General features: G+C 43.0%; 1 long non-coding RNA gene across 1 annotated transcript; it reads right to left on the bottom strand.

Annotated features, from left to right (window-relative positions):
- Window positions 1-7,914: 7,914 nt before the first annotated feature.
- Window positions 7,915-17,321, bottom strand: LOC146178145 (uncharacterized). The gene is made up of 5 exons (XR_014700566.1): window positions 16,162-17,321; window positions 15,066-15,125; window positions 14,768-14,846; window positions 13,592-13,818; window positions 7,915-8,471 (listed from the first exon to the last, which is right to left on the bottom strand). It is a non-coding gene; the product is annotated as an uncharacterized LOC146178145 (long non-coding RNA).
- Window positions 17,322-18,735: the final 1,414 nt, after the last annotated feature.

Genomic DNA, 18,735 nt, shown 5'->3' with positions numbered 1-18,735 from the left:
AATTTAGGTGGGCTATCCTCAAAAGTTGGTTCACTTTAACCGCTGCACCGCCACAATGTTGCAGCGGTTAGGACTGCACCAGGATGCGGGATCGAATCCCGGACGCGGCGGTCGCTTTTCGATGGAAGCGAAACACAAGGCGCCCGTGTGTTGTACGATGTCAGTCCGTGCGCATTAAGGAACCCCAGGGGGTCTAAATTTCCGGAGCCCTCCACTGCGGCTTCTCTCAGAGCATGAGTTGCTTTGGCACGGTAAACCCATAAAGGAAACCAAAACTCAACCATGCTAGATAACGCACAATTACACAGGAGATCCGCTGTTTGAGGTGCAGATGGCTTAAGGTTTCAGGAGCCATTACAGCGCATACGAGAGGCAAGTCCATCCTCCCTTCGGTGTTCCTGTCCACCCTATAATGCTTCCACTGTGCTGTACAATTACCGGTCTAGTTTGGACTATAGGCCAGGCATCGATCCCCATTTCAGGAAAGCACGCATATTTCACCCTATTTTATTGTCATGCATAGACACGGGCCATATTCATTAAATATTTTCTATCTACTCGCTACTTCATGTCGACGCCGTGGACGACAGTGACCAAGCGGTCAGCGTTAACTTCAAGCGAAATATTGCTCGCCAATCGAGCTCCCTCCCTTACCGATGGGGGCAGAAGCTGTTGCCTGTTGTTGCGTCGTCCTGGCGTTCGTTATGTCCACAAACATCTTTCATGTTCTTTTTTTTTTTTTTTTTTTTTTTTACTGGTGGCCCACATAGTTGAACCGCTAGAACTGTCGAGCACAGTCACTTGAAATGCTTCCGAAGGCTTCATGTGAGGGCTGCTAGACATGTGGTCTTCTACATCGCTGGAGCAAGAGAGAGAGAGAGAAAACTTTATTTCAAAAAGAAAAAGAAAAGAGAAATGAAAAAAAAAAGGGGGGGGGGGGCAGTGAGTGGAGTCTTCATTTCAAGACCCCAGTGGCTGCCGCTCTTGCCTGAGTTACCAGCCTACGCTGGGTCTCTAGATCATAGCATAGCAGAGTTGCCTCCCACTGCGCCTCCGAATGGTGCATGTTTATGTGTGGAGGTTTGGGGCCTGTGCACCCCCGTGTGACGTGGTAGGCGGTGGGCTGGTCATTGCACCAAGGGCATATATGTCTCTGTAGTGTTCTGGGAACATTAGGTTGTATTGATGTAGGTTGGGGTAAGTGTTGGTTTGGATCTGTCTCCATTCCCGCGTTTCTTGTGCATTTAGTCCCTTGTGTGGAGGGGGATAAAACCTTGTTCTCATAGGTATACTTAAGTCGCGCTCGCTGGACGCGCTCGCCCAAGCGATCGTACAGTTGCGCTGTCATTTCCCGTTTAACCACCCGTCCGTCCGTCCGTCCGTCCCCCCCCCCCCCCCCCCCCCACACACACACACGCGCGCGCACACGCACAAGCGCACGCACGCACGCGCGCACGCACGCACACATGCGTCTGTCCATGCGTCCATTAAAAACCTTTCTGAAATGAGCAGTTCTTGTTCCAATGGACCGATTTAAGCAGCTATAGTGCTGTGCCGCTGCTCCCGTGATGCACACTGGGATTTGTGGTACTCCATGCGCTTCGTGTCATGTACGCGGCTATCATCGATGTTTGCGTTGCCAATCGGTCCTTCGCTGCACGCATTCGGGTTGTGCAGACGGATTCACATCTGATCGCTGTCATATGAGATAACGGGTGCACCGAGTAAAGGCGACGCGGTATTTCGCGCAACCTGGAAAGTATAGCAATGGTCTGTAAAAGGAGCGGGCGCACAAGAAGGCCAGAAAGGCAGCCCGCGAGGCTTTGTTAAAGCGTGTTTAGATTATTGTCCCTACAGATTGGCGTTTAGCATAGCGTGAATATCCCACACTACATGCGGAAGTACCTTAAAGCGGCTGTGAATTTCTGCTGAATATGCTTGAATTTCTGCGGGTTTCACAGTCGGTATCATGATGCCGCCTTTAGAGCATCCTTGCTTGGGCTAGTTAGTGAGTATTCGGTGTTAACGAGCGCATAATGAAAGTGTCGAAGAACGTGTGGAGCCTCTTCATGTTCATATATTAAAGTGGAGTTGTTTTTTAACGAACCTCTTCTGCTGCGTTGTCGTGTCCTTTCTGTCATCTCCTTTTCGTGCTTTTTAGCATTTAATAAAGCGTTCTGCTTGTGGCTCTGGCTTTGAGGGAAGGGGAGGGTGAAGCTTCATCGCAATATTCTAGCTTCCGTGAGAATGTGAGAGGTGAGCAAATTCCGACGTTTCTATTTGCTAGAGTATCACCTCTGTCAACTTGCAAGTGACTGAATTTGTGGTACTCGCTGCACATCGCTTTGCTGCGAACCTAGTTTTCAGATGATGTGCACGCATTCCAAGCAAAACTGCGTTACTGTAAATTGCAGAACGTTTTCGCTTTTACAGAACACATCGAATGTATAGGGAGAGTACCTGGCAGCGATCTTTATACTGCGCGATACGACGCGCGCGATCACTGGCATGGCGCACTATAATATACAGCCATTACAATGCTCGGCCGTCTATAGTAACGCAGCCTCAGTGAATTCCTCCTATGCACTCGGCAACGCATACATGGTGTTTCTATACTAACCGAAAAATATGGTAGATACCTTTAATACGGCTTCGATGTGATATTGCGAAAGTATGAACACGGCAGAGAAGGACACAGGAGTCTCTTCACGTTGCACTCTATATACTGCCGCAGCATGCCCTCCACTCCCGTGCTTATGTAAGCTCTCACGCGCTGAAATACTCACTAAGCTTTCTTCGTCGGGCTGTAACATTTGGGTCACATAGCGAGAAATGCTTCGAACCGGACTTCAGTGGTTGCAGTAGCGTTGCCGATGAAATCGAGACTTACCAAGAACGCACACGTTTCGTCAATATGTCGACCCGGAGTTATGACATTAGGGGACGCACGCGCACGGCTTGTCGATAGATGTAAAGAAGACACCCATATTCTCTGAATTCAGGGGAATTTAGGTATTCTCAAGTGCTTGTTAGTTCACTACTTTTCTAAATTTTTGGGTTCTTAATACGATTATTATTTCGTATTATTTCTCGAGATGTTCATTTCTGGTATTTTTTTATTTTAATTGCTTCATCCGTGGCACTTGATTCCTCACTATTCTACCCGACCCTCCTCGTGTTAAAGCTTAAAAGCACACAAAACTGAACAGGAATCGGAAATATTGGCAGCACTGTCAGTCTTGCACTCGCCGGTTTCTTCTAGCGCCAAGTGGCTTCCTGAGAAAGCATTGTTTCGCGAGCAGAGAGGAGAGCAGCGATTGATGTACAATAGCAGCGTTCCGAAAGGTTTGGGACGCTCATCACAGATGTATAGTGCAATTGGCTTTTGATCGTCTTCTTCGCAAAACGTCATACATTCAGTGATGTTTCCATTGTTTTAGGTCCCTAAGCCTCATACCACGCAGCAGCGCATGCGCGAAACATTTTATTATCTTTTTTTTTTTTTCTGAAGGACACCTGACTATTTTAAAATCGTCGTGTTCTCTTATTGTTTTGTAAAACCTTTTTTTTTTTTTTTGTACGTACAACGACTACAGACTATTGCGAACTTTGGTTTCGTAAAAGGTCTATTCACTCTACACTGAGTGTTTTGTCCGACAGTCTGGTGGGAATTGGAAAAATCGTCCTGCGTTCTTCATCGATGTGCACTCATCTCTCTGCAGCGATCGCATTCTTAAACGTCCGTGAAAACCTTTTCTTTGCCGTCCTTTTTTGGGGTCTCCCTCTCAAAAACCACCGCCAGCAAAGAGTGGAATGTATCGATGCTTTCATACGGCAGCTAAAATACAGTGCAGAACCGAGTGGTAATTCTACAACCAAACAATGAGATTCAGGTCTTAGCACTGAGGGCCTATGGCTATGTTCTCGCGTGCGAGACTGGGACTCAACTGTCGCCGTAGTCTTTTCATCCGTACCTACACAAGAAGCCAGAGCACGGAGTTTTTGAAATTTAAGGCGGCGGAGATAAGCAGCCGCTCAGTAAATGCCGTTTTATAGGGATATTAGCAAGGCGCTTTCGTTCCTGATGCTGGGGGAACCTGCATACACACGCTTGCCAGCTGTGTCTTCATGAGTCAGAACAATCTTGCCCTGCACTGTACTTCCTGTTGTAGGGATTTACGTAAGCTGATGCAAGCTTTAAAAAGAACGATCATATGTCATATGCGGACGACTGAAAGACACCTGACGGATCTTGCATGCGTGCCCTTTCCACCGCTATGAATGAAAGCGACGCTGGTGAACACACTCGCGGATACGTTATACGCAACCTAAATACTTGACAAAGTAGAATATTGAACAGCTGTCACTATATCTGGATCAGTTAGTAGAGAAGACGCGTAATTGGATTTGGATCCTAACCGGTGGCATGTGGTTGTTTGTTTCTTCTACTCTGTGATCGCATTATGGTTTCCCTTTGATCAACACCTAAAACGTCTCCAGTGATTGTCTTGGTGGCTGTTGGCCTCCGTCGTCTTAGCCGTGTGTTCTTTCAGGCCAACCCCATTTCAAATGATATCAAAGTGACAGCGTGGAGAGTTGACGTTTTATCATTAAAACATTTGCGTGCGTCAGAAACATGAAATTAAGCACAGGCTCGCACCTATAGCAGAGATCAATGAGTCCTGTGGCTGCAGTCGTTGGTGATTTTTGCGAGGGATATTTCAGCTCACTGACTACGCCGTCCTTGGATTGCAGCCGAATATTTGACAACACAGACGGTAACTCGACGACGCTTGCCGCTATCGTCTCATCAATGAAACTTTCCCTCTCGCCTAGAACCTGCCTCGAGCTCACGCTGTAAAATAGAAGACCGTAGCAGCCGATTCCGAGAGACCCTGTGTGAAGGGGTGCCAATATATACAATTTGGGGAAAATCTCAACATGGCATAGTTGCTACAGGAGGGGAGACTTTTACATCAAGAACTCTGCAAAGGCTGACTGACCACAGTAAACTGCTTCGAGCCTGCATTTCAGAGGGTGAAGGGAATCGAAATTCTCAGGCAAAAGGGCGAGTCTGCAGATGAGGTGTCATGACATGAATATATCGTTCGTTCAGTTCAGTTCAGGCGTTCAGTCGTGTCCGACTCTTCGTGACCCTATGGACCATGTCACGCCACGCTTTCCGGTCTCTCACTATCTTCTTAACATCACATAGCTTCATCTGCAATGCCTCGAGGATGCCATCTAACCATCGCGCTCGCTGCCTACCCCTTCTCCGGCGACCCTCAACCTTTCCCAACATCAAATCTTTCTCCAGCGACTCCTCTCCTCTCATCAGATGACCAAAGTAGCTGAGCTTTAACTTTAGAATTTGACCCTCCAATGAGCAGTCAGGGTTTATGGTCGACAATATCGACTGATTTGATCTTCTGGCAATCCAAGGAACTCTTGTGATTCAGGCAGGAGGAAATCATGCTATGCTTAACCATCGCCGAAAGCACATGAATGACATTTCTGTTTCCCGATTCGCCACTATTACATGTTCAAAAACTTCAAAGTGGCCGCCATTTCGTTGTCTGTGGAGCATTGCGAGAGACCGCAGGCGTGAGTAAAAAGATTGTCGCCTCCTGGTTTGCCTGCAGTTCTGAAGCTACGCGTTGTATTTGATTAAGCACATCATGTGCGATTGCAAACATCATCGTGAGTTTCTCGTCAATGCCTTGGGAGCCTCAGAAGCTGTACGAAAAAATAAGCAATTCTTCCCAGCTCGTGAAGACTTATAGCTCAGGCTTCACCATGGATGCCGTATTCGTAATGTTCGGCAATCATGAAATATTCTGAGATAGTTTAAGGAAAACTATGCGCGTGACATAGTGCAATCAGTCCTTTTAGCTTAGATTTTACTTCTCAGTTTCTGCTACTTAAAGTTAACCTGGGCGCCTCCGTCAGCGTCTACGACAGTATGAGTCACATAGAGCGCATATACTCTGCAAAGGGAACGGAGCGGATTCCAAGAGCAGGCAAGCATATAGCACGGGGCGGCAGCGATTGCCATGGCCTTGAGGACGCGCATAAAACGCGTGTGGGTTTCACTGCAAAATTATTTGGACGTATAGCTCTCTTCCGTGTCGCTGTATGCACGAGGTATGCTAGTGCTTCCTCAGTGACTTAAAGCACCAACCAGCCTGATCGAACGCAATCGTGTATTCCTATAGATCTACCCCCGATTGGCGGTGTAAATATGGTCAATAGTCGAGTCTTCTGTGCTAGCCAGTCTGGCTCTGTGGTTAAGTTCAATTTGCAATTTCTTTAGTAAACCACGGATATTATCAAGTCCGGGATTGTGGGAACATTTCAACTGCGAGACAACTGCGGTATGTACTGTCATACAATGTTATGCACATGTTGACGGTAGTGGTTTGAGCTGCGGATTAGTGGCAAAATTTTGCGTTTGAAAGTGGTCGTTCGCCCGCGGCTAGTATTTAAAACTGCCATAAATTCCTATTGTCTGTGTTTTGAAGTGGTATACTGCAAGATACTTATTTTGAACATATTGGTAGAAATGGTTTAATTTTCCGATGCGTACCGAGATATAATTCAATTTGGCTCTGAGACGCGCCGCTCCACATCGATTAGAAGACCGCTCTGGTCACTTTCATTCCAAAAGCTGGCAAGGACATCAGCACGGACAACCTTCGCCCCATCTCTCTCACCTCGTGTGCAAGCAAACTAATGGAGACGATGGTTCGTGACAGCTAGGTTGTCCGAGCTCATGAAAAATCAACACATCTTCGCAGACTCCATGTTCGGATTTCGCACGCACAGGTCCGCATAGGATGTTCTGCTACAACTTAATCGGGATGTTCTTGATCCGGTCGAATTCTAGGGTCGTACTCGCTTTATACTTGAAGGGAGCCTTCGACAACGTTACTCATGAGGTAATAATACACACTAAACAATTTCTCACCCTTAAGGGTGGAAACTGGCTTGTCCCCAGACGCTCACCCTTTCTTGCCTAAAGGGTGCAACCAATAGGGTGCAAAGAATAGGGTGCAGATACCGCACCCTTAAAGAAGGGTGCCCAGCTTAAAATTTTATAGGGTGCGATGGTTGCACCCTTGTCTAAGGGTGCAGTTTCTCCTTCGCACCCTAACCAAATAGGGTGCTAAAAGGGTGCTCCACATAGATTCAATCTGAAGTAGAAACCTGGGTTGATGCCTGGCGGGAAATGTGTACACAAATATAGAATTCTGTTGGCCCATATTCTTAGTTTGCATTGTTTTCGCTTTAAACTTATTGGTAAAAACACAAAAACTGCTCGTCTATGCTAACTGGCAACCGAACACACATGTCTGCAATGCTTTATCCAGTGCAGGAGAAAGTGAAAATGACATTTCGGACAGGTCAGGGATGCATTAAAGCTTTGAATATCAGTTTTCATGCACCCGTGATCTGTCCGAAGTGTCATTTTCACTTTTCCCTGCACTGGTTAAAGCATTGCAGAGAAGTCTGCTCGGTTGCTAGTCAGCAATGACGAGGAGTTCCTGTGTTTCTATCAATAAGTTGAGGGCAAAAACAATGCAACTAAAAATATGTGGCCACAGAATTCAATATTTGTGCATGCATTTCTTGCCACACAATCCCAGGCTTCTGCTTCAGGGCGAGTCTATGAAGAGCATCCTATAAGCATCTAACAAATACTTTCCATGTTTAGGTATATAATTTCAATAAGGCACAATGACGTGTATACAGCTCAATTTGAAGATCTATCTGTGCATGTCATGGAGATGCTGGGCAACTGTTCAGACAACCATGCTGAGCAAAAACATACCAAAAATAGGGCATGGCGATTCCTGAAACAGTAATGGGAAAAAGTCTGTGCAGCAAAGTTACTCAGAGGCAGCTTTACAATCATATACAAGTGACACCTACAGTTTTGGTAGCAAAGTTTATTCACACTATCAGCAAGTTATCTGGCTGGTTTATAGGGTTGGACAACTCAAAATTACTTAGTTTGGAGAAATGTCTACAATTTATTACAGTGCATATCACAATGTTATGACATGACAGAGTAAAAATATTGCATCACTCATTTAGTGAATGGCACCCTCTCCTACAGGAATGACTAAGAAATGTGTAGATATACAAAAAAAGGCAAGTATATTTATGACAAGACAGCAGAACATGCAACTCCCTGCACATGAAAATTGAGATACTTTAGGTGACTGTTCAAGAACTTCGTAGCCACCACTCTAGGTACAATAAATGCATAATAAAGAAGAGGCGCTCTAGAACATGTGTAAAATAGCTTGCGGTCATACTGGATGTTGGCGGACAAAACAGCTGCCAGTCACTCCAGCCCACTTGTCGCAGAGAACAGCTTTTCACGGTCCACCTTGATGCACAGCAGGTCGACATCTTCAATATTTTCCCCAGAGTATATGCAGACAGGAGTAGCTGGAACACGAGTCCTGCAGTGGCAATAAATATTGCATTGGGTGCCGATTATTGAAGAGGTATTCCTTCAACGAAAGGTAAAATTGCCCCGGAAGACACACTCGAGTGAAGACGACACAGAACACACACTGTCCTGTGTGTCCGCGTGTCCTGTGTTGTCTTCGCTCGGGTGTGTGTCTTCCTGTGCGCTTTTACCTTTCGTCAAGTTGCAACGCACCATCTAACCCATCTTCAAGATTTGTTAAAGTATTCCTTGAAACCCACTTTTTTTGATAGCTACTTAAATGCTACAAATTATCTCACTATAATACAAAGAACGTTAACAATAACAATACAAATGGTTTCTTTGATATTTATGCACACAAAAGTTGCTTAAGCCAAATGTAAATTTTTGGGCAAAAGCCAGCAAACCTACAATGTCTAAACTGGCAGCTTTCGTATTTTTGTAATTATTCCAAACTTAATCATGTCAATATGCTTGTAATTTAAATTAAACACTGATGAAAAGAAACATGACACAATTTCCTTGCCAACTGTGATCTGCAAGTTATTTAGAGATGTCGTTAAAAATGTATTATGAAACAGAAAAAAAGTTGCATTAGTGCAGGTGGAATGCTGACAATAAGTATGTGGGTGAAGACTGCACATTTTAAAACTTAGCCTTTAGTTGAAAGCAGCATTTCAGTTTTTTTTTTCCTGTTGTATGATTGGGAAACCGCTCTACCTGCAGATACAGTGTGCCACCCGCTCTTGCTTACAGTTCTAGGGCTCTTTGAGGCTTCTGTTGCTCTTTACCACCATAGCTCTAAAGGAATTATTTTCTTCTGCACAATACAATTTGACATGCTATATGGTAAAGCTTATAACAAATCCTGAAGACAGTAAGCTGCGGAATCAAAATGACATTCAGCAGCTATCCAATAATATGTTTTTAGGCCTTTATATCACCTTTTATTTATGATTTTACTTTGCATGTAGATTAACAGGACTACTGTTAGTCTTGCAGATTATAGACTCCCTTTTGGGCGGTAGAGGCCCATAGAACTGTGGCCATTACCTGCACATATACATACTACTTGTTGTAAGATGATCCAGGGTAGAACAAGAGCAAGGTAAGTACATAGCATGAAAGAGAATTGAAGGGTAGCAGAAAAGCTTCAGTTTACAAGCCAAGTCAAAAGTTTGAAAAGGCACTTGTCTATCTGGACACCATGAGCATCACTGGCAGGGAAGAACCTTTTACTTCCCAAGAAGAAAACTGAGAAAGGGAGGAAGGGGAGGGAAAGAGGGGCACAGCAAGAAGCGAAATTATGTTTGCCTGGGTATTAACCTCTATGATTTTGGTCTGGGTGGTCTAGCACCAGAAAAACAAAATAAAAAGATGGCAGTAGCAGGGAAAACTACAGTATGGGGTAGATAAGTCAGCATCTAAAGCAGGCTCAATGCTGGCGCATGTTTTTTTTGAAAGGAACAGGCAATACAGATGCAGTTAAATAGTCGTTAAGAGCTATTTGGAATTGGTTAAGTACTAGCATAGGCTAAGAATGCCATGCAAAACATAAATGAAATGCTGTGGAGAAAGGGCAACTGAAAAAATAAATTTGAGTAAACCATACCTGCCAAAAAAAGGCATTACCAGACGAAAAAGATTCAAGGGGTAACCAATGTCACCAGTGATAAAAAGGAAATGTTTACTAAACATGTTGAGCCTATGCTAGTGGAGGTACACTTGCTATAAATAAATTGCCCCATTCATGGTGCATGTGACTGCCTTGCAAACTACTTATGGTGCGGGGGGATTGTATTTAAGAGATTAAAATGTTCCTTTTGAGATATTTATTTTGCACTGCTCTAAATTCATGGATTAGAAATGGCTCCCTATAGTTGCTTTTTGTAGAATTAAAGCTGACTTGAGATAAATACCCTAATTTAATCAAAATTATGACTAATCTCACTTAAAGGCTGAAGACTGCAATCAGGAATGTTTTGCTTGTACCTGCCTGATGACTATTTAATGTTATGCTCATTCATTGCCCTGTCCCTAATTTTTGATTATATCAGGAGCATTCTAGCCAGTAGGTAATGAATACTTTTTCTAATGCATGACTCCACGTGTTTACCCAACGTTCTGTCTTTTTATATTTTTACTTCTTGATAACGTTTGATAATTTTTCACTAGTCACATGCGACATATAATTCTTTTTTTATCACTACACTCCTGAACATCTAACGCTGGTATATAATTTGCCACCTCCAGAATGTTTTTCAAAAGTACTCTGCTGCTGCTGCTGTAGCCCAGCTCAGAGGAAGCTATTTAAACAATAACATTCTCTTAACCCTTACCTCTATTCACCTTCCGTCCTCTGCTTTCTTTTTGTGAAACAAAAACATATGCAAGCTCCAGAACCAATGACCCCACTGCCAAGATGAGGACAAGTACTTTTTTTTAAATGCTGGCTACTACTGGACTGAGGCTCACCCTCAACCCTTTCTTAGTATTCCTGGAAACAATGTGTACAGATACAGCAAATACAAAGGAGAATCATTATTTTATCTTCTTTTAAGGTCCTCTAGTTGAGTAGTAATAAAAAAGAAAAAGAGAGGTAACTTTGAAGAGTGGCAGTAGTCTTAGAGTTTAGATACTGCAGGCACTAAGAAAAAAAAGCCATATACATCTTTAATACACTTGAAAAATACAAATAAAAGGAAATGAAAGGCAAAATTAGCATGTGCTCATGCTCCAAGTGAAATATAAGCTGCCGACTGAACTTAGAAGGGCCGCATTTAATGAGAGAGTGGTCTAATATAATGTATTCTTTTCATCAGTGACAACATGAGAACTCCATGTGAGAGCTGCAATGATGCTCATAGATAGCAGCAGAATTCCCAAACAGCCAAAAAAATGGTTATAAAATACCTTTAAGTGAGGGATTTCTCTTCTATGTACTGTTTTCAGCAGAATTAAGATGATTTATTTATCTTATTTCTGTACTGTTTGCCAGGCATGGGTAAAAAAATGGTTGTAGTAACTTTCCGAAAAGTGGGCAAGGTAACCTTATAAAGTGAAATAAAAATTGTGGTTCCAGTTACAGAAATAAGCATAATGCATAATAATAAGCCTTAGCAGCCTATGTGCCATAACGCCTAATACACCGCAACAGTGAAGCCGGTTAAGCAGCTTCATGATTTACTGAAATATGAAATAGCTGTCATTGAAAAAAGCAATCTACAAAACTTTAGCGGCGTATTCAGATAAGAACTGTAATCGAGGTCCTATGACCATTTTTTGTTTTCAGTGAAACTGTTATATGTGGTGGGCAATTGTCTCGGCACAAATATGGGCTTTATTTAGTTTTGCAAGGTGTGGTGTAGTTTTCACGGGAAAAAATTGTATATCACTACAGGTGAAAAACGCAGTTTTGCTATTTAAAAATGTTGAAAGTTTGGAGACCTGCTGCTAGCATACTAAAAGTTTGTCAGCTATTCTTTTTATCCATTAAATGAAAATTTTACTTTTATGGGAGTTATTAAAAAACATGTTTTGTTGTTGCCGTTGTAGTGAAACATCCGGAGCTTTGCTCCATTTTCAACCTTAAATAGGGGCATGATGCATCATATTTCTTTATGAAGCCTTTTCCGTTCATGAATCAGATAATTTCCTTATTTTCAGGCAAAACAGAGAGCTCTAGACTGCTCTGTGTGTTCTCCACAACAAATAAAACTTGCCCAAAATTTGAAAACCGCAAAAATGCACCAATTTATTTCAATTATTTTTTAAATATCATCATCGATTTTCATGAAAATCCCTCTCAAGAATCCTCAATACTTAATATATATTACGGCTTGAAAAAGGGTTGCATTCTATTGTTTAAAATTATAAAAGTTCAAAATTGAACACTGGTTTTGAAGCTTGTTAATATTCAGCCCTACACTCTGGCACAACTAAATAAAGTGTTGCCACTAAAACTCTTTCTGCACATTACCCTGACCTAGTTCTCTATTTCTCAAAAAATTGGAAGTTCTAGACTTTCTCCATATCATCTTGCATTCGGCAAATATTTGAAATTACCAAAAAACAGACAACTGTGACTTGAATTTAAAAAACTACAGCATCTTATTTTTCTTTAACTGACATAAAAACAATCCTAAGTACTTTAAAAATATCAAGTACAAAAATGTGTTCTGCTATGTAAGCTAAAGATATAAAAATAAATATAAAACCGAATGCATATTCTCTCTGTAGATGTGCTTATGGCTTGTTCTTAAGAAGTAGGAGTCAAAAGTTCAATTTATTATTTGCTGAATTTAGTTACATTTTATCTTATGCAATATCCAAAGCCTTCTCAATGCTTATAAAGTCACTTTCTGCTTGTTGGTAGTGTTGATGATTGCTTGAAGTGGATTAAATTTGCTATTGCTTAAAATTTCATGGGAGAACGCCAGGACTGTTTAACTTGTTTCTATATGGTATTTTTTCTTTCAAGGTGCTCCCAATTTTACGTGAAATTAAGGAAATAAGCAATGAACCTGAATAATAAACAGAAAACGATTTTAACGCTAATGACATAGCACATCATGCCCGTATTTAAGTTTGAAAATGGACTTTTTTGTAGCGCGCTGTTTCTGGAGTAATTTTTGCGATCTTTTACTGAGTTAAGTGCAATAGAAAAGCAGGTTTTTAATCATTCTCATAGAGGTAAAGGCTGCATAGATTCAGTGGGTAAAAAGGGATGGATGACAAAATTTCTGTACGCTAGCAGCAGGTCTCCAAAGTTGCAACTTTCTGTAAGGGCAAAAATGGCATTTTCCACCTGTTTTCCACAGGTATTCAATTTGCCCAGCCTTTTTTAGTGCGCCAGCACAAAATGGCCAACAGCCAAATGTATCTTCAATAGAGCAGGAAATAAGAGTGAGTTAAGTGAAGATTTTGTATTCTGTAAGTTCCAACTACAATAAAACTTTTCAGATAAATTGCACGGAATGCAGGCAGGCTGCTATGTGTGGTCTATGGTTTAGTTCCACGTCTCCTGATAGGCTATGTAGGTGTATGAATTACGCTAATCAGCAACAAATGTCCATGGTAAAGAAGGTGATATATCAAAATTAAGAAATGTTTACCAGTCTCGTAACTAACCTGAGTTGAAAACGTGACTGCATGACTCCATTCTCTCTAGTTGCACATCCCAAGCAGTTGCAGGCGGGTGATGGCTTGCATAAATATGCCAGAGCTCAGAGGGTGTGCAGCAGGGCAGTCGACAGGCAAGAAATGGTCTGAAGCTGGATCCACAGAATGCACTGCAGCTTGAGCCACCTTGTCCTTGTCAGTGATGAGTGGTGACATAGAAGAGGGCTCCAAAGTAGCTGCAGGTAAAGTAGACAAGCCTGTATTACAAAAGACTGATCAGCAGTAATAATGGCATTGGCATGCCCTAAATTGCAATCAGATTTGGCGAAAAAGTATTCTGAAACATGTAAAAGTAAGTTACATATTCAGTTATATAACCACTCACAAAAATATACTCCACAGCGTGCAGAGAGAAACTGGAGCACATTATGCAAATGTTGATGCCCCATTCTGCAGAATATTCCTCCCTTTGCTGAAATATTACAAGCAATAGCTTTTTGATTCCCAGAAAAAAAAAATCAGAAATAGTATTTGCCACAAATTCTGCTAACGTTTGGCAGGCGCTTTGAAGCTACATGAGTGCCAGTACAACACAGGCATTGCCAGAGTTCTAACACATGCAGATCTTTGTATACTGGACCACAGAAGGAATGAAAAAAAAAAAGCCTGTTCAAGCCTATTATTTGGTGTTTAAGAAAGTTGTTTTTAAATATCTTGGCAGAAACTGTGGAAAGAAACCAATTGATGAGATGTAATCCATTAAGTTCAAAAAACAATAATGACAGCATAAAATTCAATTGTGAATATGGAACCTTACTTTCGGTACAAAAAAAAAAAAATGAAAAAAAAAATGGAGATGTGAATATCGAACAGCATGAATGGGATCTAAAGAAAATCTAGCAAAGGGCACTTATCAATGGGGCTTGGTGTACTTCCTTTAAGAATACGGTGCGTACTTATTTTTATAAGAAATCGTTCTTTATTGCAAGGCATACTATCACACGAAAGAAAGAAAAGAGAATGCGAGCCATAAAACCGAGGAGGTTAAGTTTTCAAAATTTACGGACTAAACAAAAATGAAAAAAAATCTAGAGAATACGCATTCCATTTTTTCTGCTTCTAGAGCGGTTTGTCAATCTTAATCTCAATTTGCGCGCAAGACTCATAAAGCGATGTTTTACTTACTACGAAATCCATAGCTTGTGTCGTGCAAGAACAGCTCCAGGAAGAGGCCAATTTGAAGCCATGACTGCGATCGATCGGCCTGTGCCCAAAGCAAGCACAGTACGAAAACAAAACTAAAAGAAAATGCTGATTCAAAACCAAACGCAGAAACTGGAAACAAAGAAACTAGCTGGCCTACATTATGGCTCTTGTAACAGGCAAATAGAACTGCTCCAAATAGTAGATTTAAGGAAAAGAGCAAAGAAAGTGAACATTTGGTAAGAACAAAAAACATAGCAACACTGTAACAGCAACTTACTGCACGATTTCTGGCCTAGAATCCAAGCTGTCAGCTCCTACTTCAATGCAGAAGCATCACCTGCAAATATCCATTCATTGTAATGCCCACTACCGACAACACAAAATATAAAGGACTGTAGGAAACAAATGTAAAAACCATAAGAAAAGCATCACAACCCAAAAGCAACACTTTACATTCCAGGCAAGCGGATACAAGACCCTCACGATAAGAACAGCTTATGATGCGATTTTGGAAATGGTTTACTGATTCCTCGTACAAGCGAGAGGAGGCAGGGACTAAAGGCTATGTGAAAGCCTGACAGAGGTCCCTGCCTCCTCCCCCCTCCCCCCCCACTCACAGAAATTAAATATGTAAATCCTGATGGGGAAAAATAACATTGGTTGGGCATAGTAGCCACTCAAAATGGTGCTTTGTAAATTATGCGGTTTAACGTCCCGCAGAGGCAAATGGGATATGATCATACAGGATGGCTAAAGAATATTTTTAGACCTCAGTAAATTTGCTACGCGCACTCACAAGGCATCATAGCCCCCATGTGCTTCTCCATTTCACCTCTATCTAACATGCTACCTAGGGATGATCAACGGAGAGGAAAAGCCGCGATAACTGATGGGAAAGTGCTTTGAGTTCCTACGTCCGCAAAGCGCTAGCGTTATCTCGAAAGTCAGCAAAACATTTTATGTACAAACATACTGTGTTTCCTTTACTTTGCCCCATAACGTGAACTAGCACGAATAGAAACCAGTTTCGAGGCCGAGAGACTTTTACAAATCAGTGCTCATCACCCAACTTCCAAGAAAATTTCGTTTCGTGGACCTCCTGTGCGTAAAGCAAGGAAGCCCAGTACGCTTTTATTTTATTTTTTATTTGTAAGGAAGGAGTCCTATTTTCTTGCGGCAAATCTGCGAACATAACCGCCGCGACATCCAACTTCATGAGCGATAACATTTTTGCAGTCAGCTGAAATCAAGCGCGTTCCGTTCCCGCCCGTTCTGTCACGTTCCAAAACAAACGACAAACAGTGCAGCAATGCGGTAGGCCATTGTTACGGTTCCCTCACTGCCCGCCTCGGAATGTGATTGAATATGCTTACCTTTACGGACGAATGCATGAGCCGTGCTCAAAGCTGTTCGCCTTCGCACCACCGATGCCGAACCAACAAGTGTGGGTTCAGTTGGTCACGCAGAAAAACATTTCCACGCCTTCTTCCTTCGAACCTCTAAAACTTGACACGGTGAACCAACAAATACGCTTGAGCAAAACAAAGAGCACGAACACTGAAAACTAACCGGCACGACAAATGCCCGTTTGCCCGAAACATAACCTACCGACGGCACTTCACAGGCGTACACACTTCTGCAACAATTATGCACGCGAAACGCAGCACATTTCACGACGGTTCGCAATCGATGCTGCAGATTAACGGTCGTCGAAACGTGGTCACATCAGCAGCGTGCAGGCGGCCATGTTGGCGAGAGGAAGGTAGCCTGGGTAACTACCGGCGGCCGCCTGGTGGTGAAATGGTAAAAGCATTGTTCGTTTCTGTTTCAGTTTCGTTACAAAAAATGAAACTTGAGTGTGTTCTGTTTTTTAGTGTTATTTCTAGTGCCGTATTTTGGCATAAAGGCATAATAACGGCAGCAGAAATCAGTGCAACACCCAGGAAATTGCCAGTTGGGGGCAATGTGAAATAACGACCTGCTGCTTGCTTTGAAGTGAGTTTGAAAAGTGCACGTGCCAGTTCAGATGACATTAAAACGGTTATCTTTTTCCGGTGATGGATTAGCGAAGCCGAACAAAGTGCACATGAAATTTTGTTGTAGAAAATCAGTAGTTTTGAAAAAGAGGCAACTGTCTGAAATATATAATCGGCAGCACAGTAAATGAAGCAGCAAAATTGGAACCCGAGTAGGAAGTCCGTTGTCTAGGTATTGTGCGCAGCAGTGTCTCGCTATGCGTGCAGGTAATACGGTGCTGAACAAAGCTGCCTGGTAGATGTGCCGACAAAGATTAGAAGACGCAGATAACTCTCTCTTTCTTTTTATAATCAGTACAATTTTTCATGCACTATCTAAACCAGTACTGATTGTATTTTGCTGATGCAAAGGTCATGTGAATGATATGCGCATGCTAACTGCAATGCATTTAAAAAAAATTGAACTAATCAACTTTGTTAACTGATTAAATATCTATACAAACGTTCAATATTTTCTGTGGTTAACGTCGCCCAATTCCACTTTATTTTTTCGTGATACATATTAAGAACGGCGCTTTGTGACGTGTACACCATTCGAATATATTAATATTTTTTTATTTTATTATTATTTATTGATACTGTCAGCCTTAAGGCCGTTACAGGGTGAATATAAATACATGTAATTAATTGCAGCACGCATTTGTTGCCGCACCCTTTCAGCGCCGTCATTTGCACCCTTTTGGTAACGGCCCGTTCTGCACCCTTAACATAGGGCGCATCAGCCGAAATAAGGTGCAATTTTGTAGCGAACCATTTTTCGCACCTTTAAAGGTGAGATACTGCCAAATAGGGTGTTTCAAGGGTGCGCTATTGGGTGCAAATAGGCGGCGCACCCTTTTTTCCACCCTTAAGGGTGAGAAGTTGTTTAGTGTGTACTCACTCATCTTTGACAAACCGGCTGCGGACGCAACGCGTTCAGATACATTCGGCAATTTTTGACAGATCGCCAATCCTACACTAAAATGCAAGACACTGAACATGGCCCGTTCCAACTTGGAGCCAGAGGAACAGCACAGGGTGCAGTACTGTCTCCTCTCTTATTCAATCTGGCTAAAATGCCTCTGCCGGCCCCAATTGGATGTTGTCGCTGGTGTGCAGCATGCGCTGTATGCTGATGACATCACCTTGTGGGCCACGCAAGGCTCCCTCGGAGATATTGAGGCCAACCTGCAGCAAGCGGCAACCACGGTGGACTGTTATGCTCTCCACTGCGGCCTTCAATGCTCCCCTCAAAAATCTGAATTTCAACACATACGCCCCTCACCAAAGTGTACGGCCAAAATTGAGCTCTGTGCATGGAAACAGGGCCAATTCTTAAATACACAGGAGCCCGGGTACTCGAGCTCTTCATTCATCAACATAGACGGTCGGACACAACCCTGGCAAAACTCCGTAAGGTGGGGCACCAGGCGAGCAGCATAGTCCGCCGGGTTTCTAAGAAACGCGGGGGGTTGCGGTGCAAAGACGCCTTGCGGCTGGCGCATGCATTCGTGACCAGTCGAATCCTGTATTCGACTTATTACCTCCACCTTCGGAAACCAGACGAGGATGCACTCGAAGTCATCCTGCGCAAAATTTTTAAGAGAGCCCTCAATCTCCCCGTGAACACCTCCAACCAGCGTCTCCTGGGCCTGGGCATGGTGAGCACGTTCCGAGAGATCCGAGAGGCTCACTTAACCAACCAATACACACGTCTTTCTAATACACGTCGGGTCACCGCTTCCTTGCCCGGCTACGCATCCAACATACCACCCTTATGGAAGAGCATGTACGTCTCCCTTCCGAGTGGAGATGCGCCCTCCACGTAGGCTTTCTTCCCTACACGTGAAGACCACAATGGCCGGCCGGCGCGGGCGGAAGCCCTGGGCTGCCATTATGGGTCGAAACCCGGCACTTATTACATGGACGCCT

The sequence above is a fragment of the Amblyomma maculatum genome, chromosome 9 (genome assembly GCF_055883805.1).
Source record: "Amblyomma maculatum isolate TAMU_Amacu chromosome 9, ASM5588380v1, whole genome shotgun sequence".
NCBI lineage: Eukaryota > Metazoa > Arthropoda > Arachnida > Ixodida > Ixodidae > Amblyomma > Amblyomma maculatum.
The sequence above is the reverse complement of the archived record's forward strand: the minus strand, read 5'-3'. Positions and strand labels throughout refer to the sequence as shown.